Genomic DNA, 13886 nt, shown 5'->3' on the forward strand with positions numbered 1-13886 from the left:
ACCGGGGCATCCCCAAGCTTAGAGCTTTCACTCTCCTTGATCATGTTGCATCATACTCCTCTCTTGATCCTTGAAAACTTCCTCCACACCAAACTCGAAACAACTCATTAGAGGGTTAGTGCACAATAAAAATTAACATATTCAGAGGTGACATAATCATTCTTAACACTTCTGGACATTGCATAAAGCTACTGGACATTAATGGATCAAAGAAATTTATCCAACATAGCAAAAGAGGCAATGCGAAATAAAAGGCAGAATCTGTCAAAACAGAACAGTTCGTATTGACGAATTTTAAAATGGCACCAGACTTGCTCAAATGAAAATGCTCAAATTGAATGAAAGTTGCGTACATATCTGAGGATCATGCACGTAAATTGTCTTAATTTTCTGAGCTACCTACAGGGAGGTAGACCCAGATTCGTGACAGCAAAGAAATCTGGAACTGCGCAGTAATCCAAATCTAGTACTTACTTTACTATCAAAGACTTTACTTGGCACAACAAAACACAAAACTAAGATAAGGAGAGGTTGCTACAGTAGTAAACAACTTCCAAGACACAAATATAAAACAAAGTACTGTAGCAAAATAACACATGGGTTATCTCCCAAGAAGTTCTTTCTTTATAGCCATTAAGATGGGCTCAGCAGTTTTAATGATGCACTCATAAGAAATAGTATTTGAAGCAAAAGAGAGCATCAAGAGGCAAATTCAAAACACATTTAAGTCTAACATGCTTCCTATGCATAGGAATCTTGTAAATAAACAAGTTCATGAAGAGCAAAGTAACAAGCATAGGAAGATAAAACAAGTATAGCTTCAAAAATTTCAGCACATAGAGAGGTGTTTTAGTAACATGAAAATTTCTACAACCATATTTTCCTCTCTCATAATAACTTTCAGTAGCAACATTAGCAAACTCAACAATATAACTATCACATAAAGCATTCTTATCATGAGTCTCATGCATAAAATTATTACTCTCCACATAGGCATAATCAATTTTATTAGTTGTAGTGGGAGCAAATTCAACAAAGTAGCTATCATTATTATTCTCATCAAGTGTAGGAGGCATAGTATAATCACAACAAAATTTACTCTCCATAGTAGGTGGCACCAAAAGACCACTATCATTATAATCATCATAAATAGGAGGCAAAGTATCATCAAAGAAAATTTTCTCCTCAATGCTTGGGGGACTAAAAATATCATGCTCATCAAAGCCAGCTTCCCCAAGCTTAGAATTTTCCATATCATTAGCAACAATGGTGTTCAAAGCGTTCATACTAATATCATTGCTACTAGCATGCAAATAAGATTCCATGGGTTTTTTAATTTTCGCATTAAACCATTCATGTCTTGACTCAGGAAATAGAATAAAAAGCTCACAGATGTTGTCCATTATGCCTTACTAGTGTAAACAAGAAACAAAAAGATGCAATTGCAGGATCTAAAGGAAATAGCTTCGAGCACAAACACAATGGCGCCAGAAAAGTACTTTACCTGGAACCGGAGTATGAGTGCCTTTTACCTTTCCTCCCGGCAACGGCGCCAGAAAAGTGCTTGATGTCTACGTTCCCCCTCCTTTCTGTAGACGGTGTTGGGCCTCCAAGAGCAGAGGTTTGTAGAACAGCAGCAAGTTTTCCCTTAAGTGGATCACCCAAGGTTTATCGAACTCAGGGAGGAAGAGGTCAAAGATATCCCTCTCAGGCAACCCTGCAACCACAAAGCAAGAAGTCTCTTGTGTCCCCAACACACCAAATAGGTGCACTAGTTCGGCGAAGAGATAGTGAAATACAGGTGGTATGAATAAGTATGAGCAAGAGCGGTGCAGGAAAATAGCTTGATGGTGTGTAGTTGATGGTGGTGGTATTGCAGCAGTAGTAACACAAGAAACAAGTAAACAAGCGAGTAACGCAGCAGTAGTAAACAAGTAGCGATAGCAGTATTTAAGAACAAGGCCTAGGGATTACACTTTCACTAGTGGACACTCTCAACATTGATCACATAACAGAATAGATAAATGCATACTCTACACTTTTGTTGGATGATGAACGCATTGCGTAGGATTACACGAACCCTCAATGCCGGAGTTAACAAGCTCCACAATTTGTTCATATTTAGTAACCTTATAGTGTAAGATAGATCAAAAGACTAAACCAAGTACTAACATAGCATGCACACTATCGCCTTCATGCATATGTAGGAGGAATAGATCACATCAATACCATCATAGTAATAATTAACTCCACAATCTACAAGAGATCATGATCATAGCCTACGACAAGAACCACACGGTGCACACACTAATCACCTTTACACACGTGCAGGAGGAATAGAACTACTTTAATAACATCACTAGAGTAGCACATAGATAAATTGTGATACAAAACTCATATGAATCTCAATCATGTAAAGCAGCTCATGAGATTATTGTATTGAGGTACATGGGAGAGAGATGAACCACATAGCTACAGCGAAGCCCTCAGCCTCAGGGGTGAATTACTCCCTCCTCATCATGGGGGCAGCGATGGCGGTGAAGATGGCGGTGAAGACGGCGGTGGAGATGGCTCCGGGGGCAATTCCCCGTCCGGCAGGGTGCCGGAACAGAGAGTTCTGTCCCCCGAATTGGAGTTTCGCGATGGCGGCGGCGCCCCTGGAGTCTTTCTGGAGTTTCGTCAATTGGTGTCGAGGTTTTAGGTCACGACGACTTAAATAGGCGAAGAGTTGGAGTCGGAGGGGGCCTGGGCTGCCCACACTATAGGGGGGCGCGCCCCCCCCCTTGGGCCGCGCCACCCTAGGGTGTGGGGCCCCCCTGGCACTCCTCCGACTCTCCTTCGGTGTTCTGGAGCCTTCCGGGAAAAATAGGAGGTTTGGCGTTGATTTCGTCCAATTCCGAGAATATTGCCCGAACAGCCTTTCTGGAACCAAAAACAGCAGAAAACAGCAACTGGCCTCTCGGCATCTCGTCAATAGGTTAGTTCCGGAAAACGCATAAAAATGATATAAAGTGTGAACAAAACATGTTGGTATTGTCATAAAACAAGCATGGAACATCAGAAATTATAGATACGTTGGAGACGTATCAGTAAGCGCATCCGTTGATGTACGAGAGGTGGAAACACTTTTGACTACTCCGTCCCACTCCAGATCTTATGGTTAACACGGGTATTACGGCACAAGAATCACTGGCGACATTTGTTGTTTAATCCTAGATGGATATAAACCCGTGCAATGGAACCTCCACCATATCAACACAATCCATGGTTCCATTGCCCACCACATAGTCATATTCATAGTTATGAAAGTAGTGGTTTTGATTTTTATGCAATAGTGATAACCATAATACTTTGCAAGTAATTTGATAGAAATACTCAAATGACATGAGCAAGTGATGAACTTGCCTGAACACTGCAAAGTTCTGCAGTTGGAAGGTATGGACTGACCCTTGTCCTCTTGTTCTGAAAAAATAGCATCATTGTCCGATAAGGGCAATGGTTAAAGAAGCAATTATGCATGATTCCATTTTTAGGGTTTGTTCCCCCCTTCCGATATCGTTATTATTTCATGTAAGAGGTTAATACTAAGAATAATTTGGGGATACATGATTTAAAGTAAAATCCAACCTTGAAATGTTGTCAAGGTGTTTTTAGAGTCCAAATGAATTTATGGACTTATTTTCATTATTGAAAATAACATATGTGATTTAAATGATTATTAATTCATCAAATTTGAACTTATTCTAGTTTATCTCCAAAAAATCCATTTCATATTTTATTATGATAGAGAATTTTATTCTGAGTGGTTTTCATATTTTTCATTATTTTTTAGAGTTGTTAATAATTTGTTATGTATTTTCAAAGTTTCTGCCTTATTTGGAATTTGTGAAATTCCCAAAATGTCCCTGGGCCCACCTGTCAGGGTGGCCCAGCGGTTTGGCTAAACCGGCTCGGGTCCAACCGACCCGAGCGGTCGATCGCACACCCCGCACCTCGCGCCGCTTCTCCAAACCCTAATCCTCTCCCGTGCTCTGGCGACCCGTGGTCGCCGCCGCCGTCGCCGAATTAATCCGGCCTACTCCGGCCACCGCCGGCGGTGAGATGGGTATCAATCGAACCGCCGTTCGACGGCGCTTCGATTGATCCGCGTCGATCTGCTTTTCCCCGTCGCCGCCGTTCTTCCTCAACGCCCCGGTGACATGGCCGCGGGCGAATCGCCGCGCTCTCGTCGTTGCGAAGCGATTTGGCTCGACGCCTGGCGTGGCCGTGTGCCCCGCCGTGGTGCTCTTTGGGGTCCCTGCGCCCGACGATCGCCTGGCTTGGCCATGGCACAGCGCCGTCGTTCGCCCGACGCGTGCCGCCGTGGCCACCATGGCTGCGCTGTTCTCCTCGACTCCGGGTAAGTGCGCCTCCTTTCTGCTCCCCTCCTGTGCCCGACCTTCTTCCACCTCTAGACCTGCTTTGTGGTGTGCTTGCCTACGCAAGCACTGCGTGTTCTTCTGCGGCGCCATGTTTGCCTCGCTCTGTTATGCTATGCCGCTGCGCTATGCGTGTGCTACTGCGCAAGATTGCTAAGCTATATGCCCGTGAAAGCTTGCTTTACTTGCTAGAGTTCTTCCCTGTGCCTCTCGCTCTTGGTTCTATGCTTGCCTCGACATCAAATGTGTTCATATATACTACTCGGCTTGATTGTAGCAGTGTGCAACTCTTGCAAATTTGCAAGAGCCGGTGCACTGGGTTCTCTTGATGTGCTATAATTCATGGACATGCTCCCTTGAGCATGCTTTTGGTCTAGACAGTACCCTCTCTTGATGATAAGTTACTGCATACAATTATTTGTCATATTTTTGATTGTCTGCTATGCCATTGTTCCTGTTCTGTGGCCATTTAATTTATATGGTTAAAGTGTTGATGCTAGGCTTGGTTCTAGCATGCTTGATCAAGTCCTGATGATCTTATGATCATCGATTGCTTGGTGAATGACTCGCTGTTTCTTTCTTGTGTCTAGCTGATGCTCTGATGTCGGTGTAACACAGTGGCTTGTGTTGTACTCCTTGGTGTTTGCTCAAGCCCTGCTACTATCTCGCAATGATCCTTGGATCATCTGCATGGCACAGTGCATAGCTTACTTCTCTGTTTCATTTATCTGTAGCTTTGATTCATTAAGTAGATAAATGATGTGAACTGCTTCTAGTGATGATCATATGAATGAATTAGTTAAGCTAGAGGGATGCCAATCACATATTGGGGACCCTAGCTTCATTTGAACCCTTCTGGGTAATGATATATGTGCTGGTTTGATGGTTTGATTGCTTAAGTGGTAGAGGTTGCCTCAACAGCCATTCTTGACTATTCAGGAAGCTCCCACATCTTGTTGGCTTGCTGTGATTACTAGATGCTTCTTGGTTGATCCAGATTTGGACTTCCAGTGGCTCTTTGCTGTTGACAAACTTAAATAGACATATATTGTCTATCGATCTGATGGAATCAATAGCTATAGGTGTTGAGTATGTGGCCGGGCTAGCTGTGTCTTCATCTGCTGCTGGATTTCTTCAGTTATGCAATAAATGTCATAGCTGTTGTTCCCTTTAGATGCTTAACCAGTGGCCTCTCTACTCTTGCTTGCACCATATGGCTTAGTAGCCAGATGATGACACAAACAGGGTACTCACACCCTTTTGCTTCTGTGTGTTTGATGCACATGCTTATTTATGAACAAAACCATCTGGTTTGTTCATGTTGAGTTATATACCTCACTCCAGCTCCTAGATTTTGATGTTGGTGTAGAGGTTTTTCTTCAGTGTTGATCTGATGGTTGAGTTGCTTGCTCTGCTCCTCCTGATGAGCTTGTGAAGCTTGGTTTATTTTCTGGTGATTGGGAATAGATGAAACAGCTCTAATTTGTTCACCTGTTCTTGGTGTTCTTGGCTGTTCTTGGTGAACTTACCACTGCTGCTGTCGATGGATGAGCAAATGGCTAGGGTTTGAGCACTGAAAAGGTTATATATGGTGCTGCTATGCTCTCCCTGGTCGACAGCTTGTGTCTGGTCACTTTGGTGACTCACTGATGCTGTGTGTGTGTTGTGCCACATGCACAAGCAGTGCCTGGGTGTTGAGCATGCACACACGATGTGTGTCTGCTTGGGTGTCTGTGTGAACCAGATCCTGTGCATCTGGCTTGGAAAGGATCAGCTCGGCAGAGTTGATCATATCTGCTCATTTTCCTTTGTTTCTAACCTGCCAAGTGGCTATGCCACTTGGCATAACTCTTCTCTTGTTGTGAATATGTGCAGGGATCATCCATTGAGCAAAATGGACAAGGAATTCATCAAATACAAGATCAAATGAAGATGACCTTGTAGAATTTAGACTAGGATTATTATCTTGTAATTTTTCTTTATTTTCATTTCTTCTATTCTGCCCATTTATGTAATGTGTTGTATTATTCTTTTATTTACTTATGAATATTGTAATGACATTGTAATTTGTGTGATGATCAATAAAGCTCAAGGTTTCTCTCAAATGAGCTTACTTAGTTATTATATTCTTAATTATCTTGATTAATGATAATTGTTTATTAAATTATCTCAAGTTTAAATTATGTGATATTCTTTTGAGGTTTGAATTTGAAATTCAAATTCAACTTTGGTTTGAATTCAATGATACAACTTAATTTAGAATTCAATCATGCAACTTAAGTTGCAATGCAATACTCTCCTCTCTTCTCAAAACCCTAATTTAGTTAGGTGCGTTACAAGTTTGTCGCACTCTCGAAACCCTAACCCTGTAAGGTGTCGAGAGAGAAACTTGTCCCCCTTCGATGCAGTTTTTGTTTAAAAGCGCGAAATTTCCCCAGAATTTACTATGCAATGCACATCCCTTTCTAAAATCTACCCCTCGATCGTCTCTAAACCTGGGACATTACAGCCTTTCCCCCTTAAAGAAAACTTCGTCCCGAAGTTGTGGTTGTAATACCTGAACAGCTCGGGGTATGTTTTCCGCAAGTCTTCCTCTTTTTCCCAGGTGGCTTCCCTCTCGGGATGATGCTTCCACTGTATCTTGCAGTACTTGATAGCCTTGTTTCTGAGTTGTTTCCAGCTTTCTTCGAGAATCTTAGCTGGCTTCTCAATGTACGTCAGGTCTGGTTGTAACTCTAGCTCCTCATGTGATATTGGTTCATCTGGGGTCTTCAAACATTTCCGAAGTTGTGACACATGGAATACATTATGGACTTGAGCTAACCTTCCCGGTAAATCCAACTCAAAAGCTAAACCTCGATTCTGACTCAGTATCTTGAAAGGTCCTATATATCTAGGGCTCAACTTTCCTTTTACTCCGAATCTCTGAAGTCCTTTCATCGGGCTTACCTTAAGATAAACCATGTCTCCAACTTGTGGCTCCCATGTCCTTCTCTTCTGATCGGCATAACTCTTTTGCCGACTCTGGGCTATTTTGAGCCTGTCTCTGATAATGTCAATGATTTGTTGTTTTTCTTTGACATAATCAGGGTTGAACTCTTTGCTTGCTCCGGCTTCATACCAACATATTGGTGATCTACACTTCCTCCCATACAGAGCTTCAAATGGTGCCATCTTGATGCTGCTTTGGTAACTATTGTTGTATGAAAACTCTGCTAAAGGTAGATGCTCCTCCCATGATCCTCCGAAGTCTAAGGCACAAGCCCTAAGCATATCTTCTAAGATCTGATTGGTTCTCTCAGTTTGTCCACCTGTTTGTGGATGATACGCGGTACTATAATCCAACTTGGATCCTAAAGCTTCGTGAAGTTGCTTCCAGAATGCTGATGTAAACACGGATCCTCGATCCGATACGATCTTCTTTGGCACTCCATGCTTACTTACGATCTCTTTGATGTAAAGATCGATAAGTTTCTCTCCTTTATCCTGCTGGTTTACCGCTAAGAAGTGTGCACTTTTCGTCAACCGGTCCACAATTACCCATATCATGTCCCTCTTTTTATTGGTCATGGGTAGTCCGGTGATGAAATCCATCCCTATCTCCTCCCATTTCCACTCTGGAATAGGTAGAGGTTGTAACTTCCCTGCGGGACTCTGATGCTCAGCCTTCACTCGCTGGCAGGTATGGCATTCTGCCACATATTGTGCTATCTCCCTCTTCATGTTATTCCACCAGAATAGTTCCTTTAAGTCCATGTACATCTTTGTACTTCCCGGATGTATTGAATATGGTGTTTGATGAGCTTCCCGGAGTATTACTTCCTTAATTTCAACAATATCCGGAACGCAAATCCTCTTCTGGAACCACAAAGATCCAGATTCTCCTCGGTGAAATTCTGATGGTCTTCCCTCATCTATTCTCCTCATCTCCTCTACAATGAATGGATCGTCCATCTGACCCATCATTATCTCATTCTTCAAGTTCACATTCAGTTCATCGGCTACTTGCAACGCCGATAATCCTTCATGGGCTTCCTTCTCCCAAAGTTGTATTTGGGCTTGGCTTATTTCCTTCCTCAGCTCCGGTGATATTTCTTGTTCCACTCCTCCCAGGTACTCTTCCTACTCGGGGCATCTGCTACAACATTAGCCTTCCCTGGTGTGTAATTGATTGTCGAGATCATAATCCTTGATCAATTCTAGCCATCTTTTACGCCTCATGTTGAGTTCCTTCTGAGTGAAGAAATATTTGAGGCTTTTATGATCTGTATAGAGCTCACACTTAGCTCCATAGAGAAAATGTCTCCAAGTTTTTAATGCAAATACGACCGCTGCTAATTCCAAATCATGTGTTGGATAGTTCACTTCGTGAGGTCTGAGTTGCCTCGATCCATAGGATATCACTTTCCGATCTTGCATGAGTACGCAACCCAATCCATGCTTGGATGCGTCACAGTACACGGTGTAGTCCTTGCCGACTTCCGGAACTGCTAACACCGGTGCCGTGGTGAGTTTCTCCTTCAGAGTTTGAAAACTCTTCTCACACTCCTCTGACCACACGAATGGTGTGTTCTTTCTTAGCAACTTTGTCATTGGTCCTGTGATCTTAGAGAATCCTTCAATGAATCTCCGATAATATCCTGCCATTCCCAGGAATCCTCGGATTTCCTTGTGATCTTGGGTGCTTCCCATTCTAAAACCGCCGCTACCTTGCTCAAGGGTTGATGATCCCATCTTTACTAATAACATGACCAAGAAATTCCACTTGATCTAGCCAAAATTCACACTTACTGAGTTTGGCATAAAGTTGGTGTTCCCTTAGTGTTTGCAACACTAACCTCAAATGATCGGCATGTTCTGCCTTGTTCTTGGAATATATCAAGATATCATCGATGAATACGATGACAAACTTGTCTAGGTATGGCATGAAAATTTTATTCATGAGATTCATGAATATTGCTGGGGCATTGGTCAATCCAAAAGGTACTACAAGGTATTCATGGTGTCCATACCTTGAGACAAAAGCCGTTTTCGGAACGTCCTCCTTCTTGATCTTTATCTGGTGATAACCCGATCTTAGATCAATTTTGGAAAAGACTCCCGCTCCTCTAACCTGATCAAATAGATCTTGTATTCTTGGAAGTGGATACTTGTTCTTGATTGTGACGTTGTTCAGATTCCTGTAGTCTCCACACATCCTTCTTCCTCCATCCCTTTTATCCACGAAGATCACAGGTGATCCCCATGGTGAAACACTCTCTTGAATGAATCCTTTTTGCTCCAAGTCATCCAATTGCTCCTTCAGTTCTTTCAATTCCTTGGGCCCCATTTTATATGGTGCTTTAGCAATCGGAGTCGTTCACGGGATTAGGTCGATAGTGAATTCTATCTCCCTATCTGGTGGCATACTGTGTAATTCCGCAGGAAACACATCCTGGAATTCATTTACTACAGGTATATCTTCTAACTTAACCTCCTTCATGCTATTCAGCTGTAGCTCCACTTCAATCTGTGTATGTTTGTCGCCTTGGTAGATCATTCTACTTCCATCGGGACTTTTTAGTGACACCGTCTTGTTTACGATCGATCAATGCTCCATTAGCTTCTAACCAGTTCATACCAAGAATGACATCAATGTCCTTCATCGGTAAAATGAACAGGTCCGCGTCAAACGCGCACTTATTGATCATAATGACTTGTTTTTGTTTGGCATGGGTTACTAATATCGTTCCCCCCGCAGAAAGTATGGTTATGGGTGTATCTAACTTAGTGCAACTAATCCCATGTTTGATGATGAATTGTTGAGAAATGAATGATGTAGTTGCACCAGTATCAAAAAGTACTTTGCCAGGATGAGTGAGTATCTGGAGCGTACCTATCACCGCTTGGTCAGAGTTGACCACCTCCTCCAGACTGGTACAGTTCAGCTTGCCGAAGGGCTTCTTATTCTTCCAGTTCCCTCCGGTGTTTCCTCGATTTCCTCCTCCTCCAGATTGACCTCCTCCACTATTCTTCTTGGGGCAGTCCTTCAGCATGTGCCCCTCCAGACGACACCCAAAGCATATGATCTTGGGTTTCTTACAATCCTTCATGACATGTCCTTTGAAACCACAGGAATGGCATATAATCTGATTTGCAGACTGATATCCTTGGTTCCTCCTCTGATTGCTGTTGTTGTTGTTGTTGTTGTTGTTGTTGTTGTTGTTATACCGTGGCTTGAAACTCAAGCTGGTATTGGGCTTGTTACTAACAAACCTCTTAGGCTCATACTTGGCCTTCTTCCTCTTCTCTTCTTGCAGTTGTTTGAAGTCATCTTCAAGAGTGATGGCTGCATCCACCAACTCTTGGAATTCCGTTGCTCTCATCATCCGTAGCTGCACCTTAAACTGGGACTTAACCCCTCAGAAATCTCTTCTTCTTCTTGTCCTCGGTATTGACTTCCTCAACAAAGATACCGGGACAGCTTTGAAAACTCCCCGACATAGGTCGATTGCCTTATCCTTCTGCTCGAGACTCTCGAACTCTCGACGCTTCAGTTCCACGATACTTTCAGGGACATTGGATTCCCTGAACTTCCTTGCGAACTCCTCCCAGGTAAATACCTTTCCTGCCGGATACACGGCTACAATGTTGTCCCACCATGATGCGGCAGGTCCACATAGCAGATGGGTAGCATATCGGACCTTCTCTTGGTCATTACATCCAACAGTGTTGAGCTTGCGCTCAGTATCCATCAGCCAATCTTCCGCGTCCATAGGCTCTGGCGCGTATGCGAAAGATATTGGCTTGGTGTTCTGGAAATCTGCTAATGTGACTCCCTGGTTCTCAGGTCTCTCCACCCTATTCTGCTGCATCGATCCTGAAGGAATTTGTTCTGCAGCTCCGGTGTTACCCGCTGCCTCTCTTCCGCCGCTTGCATGTCTTGGATAAAGTTCTCACGAGTCATGGGTGGTGGTGGTGGTGGAAACTGATCTCTGGCTGCACCCTCAGCCTCTTCCTTTTCCTTTGCTTCGCGCTCCATGCGCTGTGCTTCCATCTCGTTTCCTAACGTTCCCGACATAATCCCCTAGTTCTGCAACACAAGATGATACTCATAATTACTCCATGCGCAAGTTTTCTGAGCTCAACTTTGTGCACGTAACTAGTCACGCAATGGAAATCAAGAAGCAAATCCAAATCATACAAAACATATACCATGTATATACATACATAAGTGGTCTTATTACAATACTCAAGTCGATGTGAGTATGCAAACTCACTTATTAAAGTATATGTACAAATTTATACAAATATTACAAACTATAATACACGTGGTACTTGTGTATTATAGCCACACCTCCCTTGGTGGACTTCTAATCGGTCTTCACTCCCGATACATTCCAGGCTTCCATCCTGGTCGAACGTGTCGTCCTCCCGATAGACCCTGGAACATAAGGTCTCCCGTTGGCTTGTAGTCCGAATCCGATGATGACCCTAAGGAGAAATCGGTGTTCACAACCGATCGTTGAGTGCATCATAGTCCACCCATCGGTGTACTCTCCGTAGCCCCACCATAAGGGTTACCAAAACCCATACCCGACTCAACCTGTGTCGGATATCCTCCATCCACTCCTTCATTACTAGGATAGCTCTGGTTCGGGTTGTTGCATCATCGTTCATCTCTCCATCATAATACTCGGTAGTACTATGGGTTCCAAAGATCATTACCCCAACACCAACCCCTAGAATTCTCGATCGGAGTCTCGAACGCTGGTTGTTTCCGGATTCCGCTCCGCCTTTGTATCCCCCATAGGAACTATTCGGGTAGTTCCCAGTGTAGCAGTGTAGGTTCACGTGCAAGTGGATCAAAGCTGCTGAAGTCCCCAGCTGAAGAAACGGGTGTGTGCACTACATTCTCGCTAGGTTCTTTCCCCCTACCCGCCTCCCTGGGTTTGGTAAATTCCTCTAGCAGCGTATCAATAGCTCCTATCGAGATGATGATTCATTTGAAAGAGTAATGATATGAAGTTACGGCTATTATCCATATATTTTGCCGCTGCTATGGGTTTGCGTTTGGCGTATTTGTAGTGGTTGAGCAAGGGATCTTCTTCTTCACGATTATGGGGAATATGGGAAAACTCGGAATCCATAAGCTCTTTTGTCTTATGTTCCCGTATGTCGGTTATGGCTCTCATAACAGCTATATGATAGGCTGTGTTGGTTGTCCTAGCTTCTCCAAACTGGCATGACTACGCTCATTCCCAAAGATTCGGGAAGTCGCAGTCCTACTCGCACTTGGCCAACACCGGTCCATCATAGAACATGTACTTCTTTACTGGAATCTGGGATCACACCCAAATTCCAGCAACATGGCTCGTAGGATATCGCAAGTCCTCCTTGGTATTCGTTCAGTTGTGGAATCCATAACTTTCACGTTTCTTCCTGGTCGTGCACTTGCCATGTTGGGTGTAGAAATAGAAAGATTATAAGATTAGTAATAATGCATCATAATAGAGATAATAAAGAATTATCGCACTAAAAGATATGATTGTTGTATTCTCAATTGAATATACACCATATTTTTAGAGAATTCTTTACTAATCCTATTTGACTCCTAACGTTTAGTCCCATTTACTAGGTTCCAACCTAAGGTCAAAGCTTTTGCTCGATACCAACTGTGGTGACCCCGCATACCACCGCATGTTGTAGTATGCCGATCGTTGATATAACATTCGCGAAGTACCATTCCGCAAATATTACATCCCTCGAGTAGTACAACGAGAACATAGCGGTGGTCCATAACTCATTCACATATTATTACAATCATCATACACAAGTCGTCTCGGAGCTCCTCTTGGGTTCGAGAGGATAACTCCTGGGTTCGAGGCGAACCCAACTTAACTTACAATACCATTGTCTCATTAAACTCAACATTTATTTAAACGAGCAGCTAAAATAGTAAGAGTTCGCGCTGCTCGGCTACTACTACTCCTCCTGATATCCTTAGGCTTGTTCTCCTCCTAAGCCTCCCGGATCCGTAGACTATGATGTAGTCTACGCCTTCAACACCTCCCGAGAGGTTCTGTTCCTCGTAGCCGATGATCTCGGCTCCATCATTGCCGTCGTAGTCCTCCTCCTCCGGACGGTTCGGACAATCTAAGCATGGGGTTTAAGAGTGGTATGAGTACGAGCGTACTCAACAAGTTCATTTTAGATAAGAGGTGTTTTATGCACTAGCTACGATACTAGACAGAAAGTCTAATACCAATGCAAGTTTTGATAAACATTTCTTCAAGAGATTGTTTTTATTTCAAAGAGCTATGTCCGTCGGTCTTCACCGGTTTACTAGAACTTCATGGAGCTCCTTTCCGGCCGCGTTCGCAGTTCCTCAATCCCGGAACAGGAGTGACAGTCACGATTCTTTACACTCGCAGAGGTGTGTTGCTTTACCCATAAGAGATCTTAACCTTGGTGCCAACCGGCAGCTTT

Source organism: Lolium perenne, chromosome 5 (assembly GCF_019359855.2).
Source record: "Lolium perenne isolate Kyuss_39 chromosome 5, Kyuss_2.0, whole genome shotgun sequence".
NCBI classification, from domain to species: domain Eukaryota; kingdom Viridiplantae; phylum Streptophyta; class Magnoliopsida; order Poales; family Poaceae; genus Lolium; species Lolium perenne.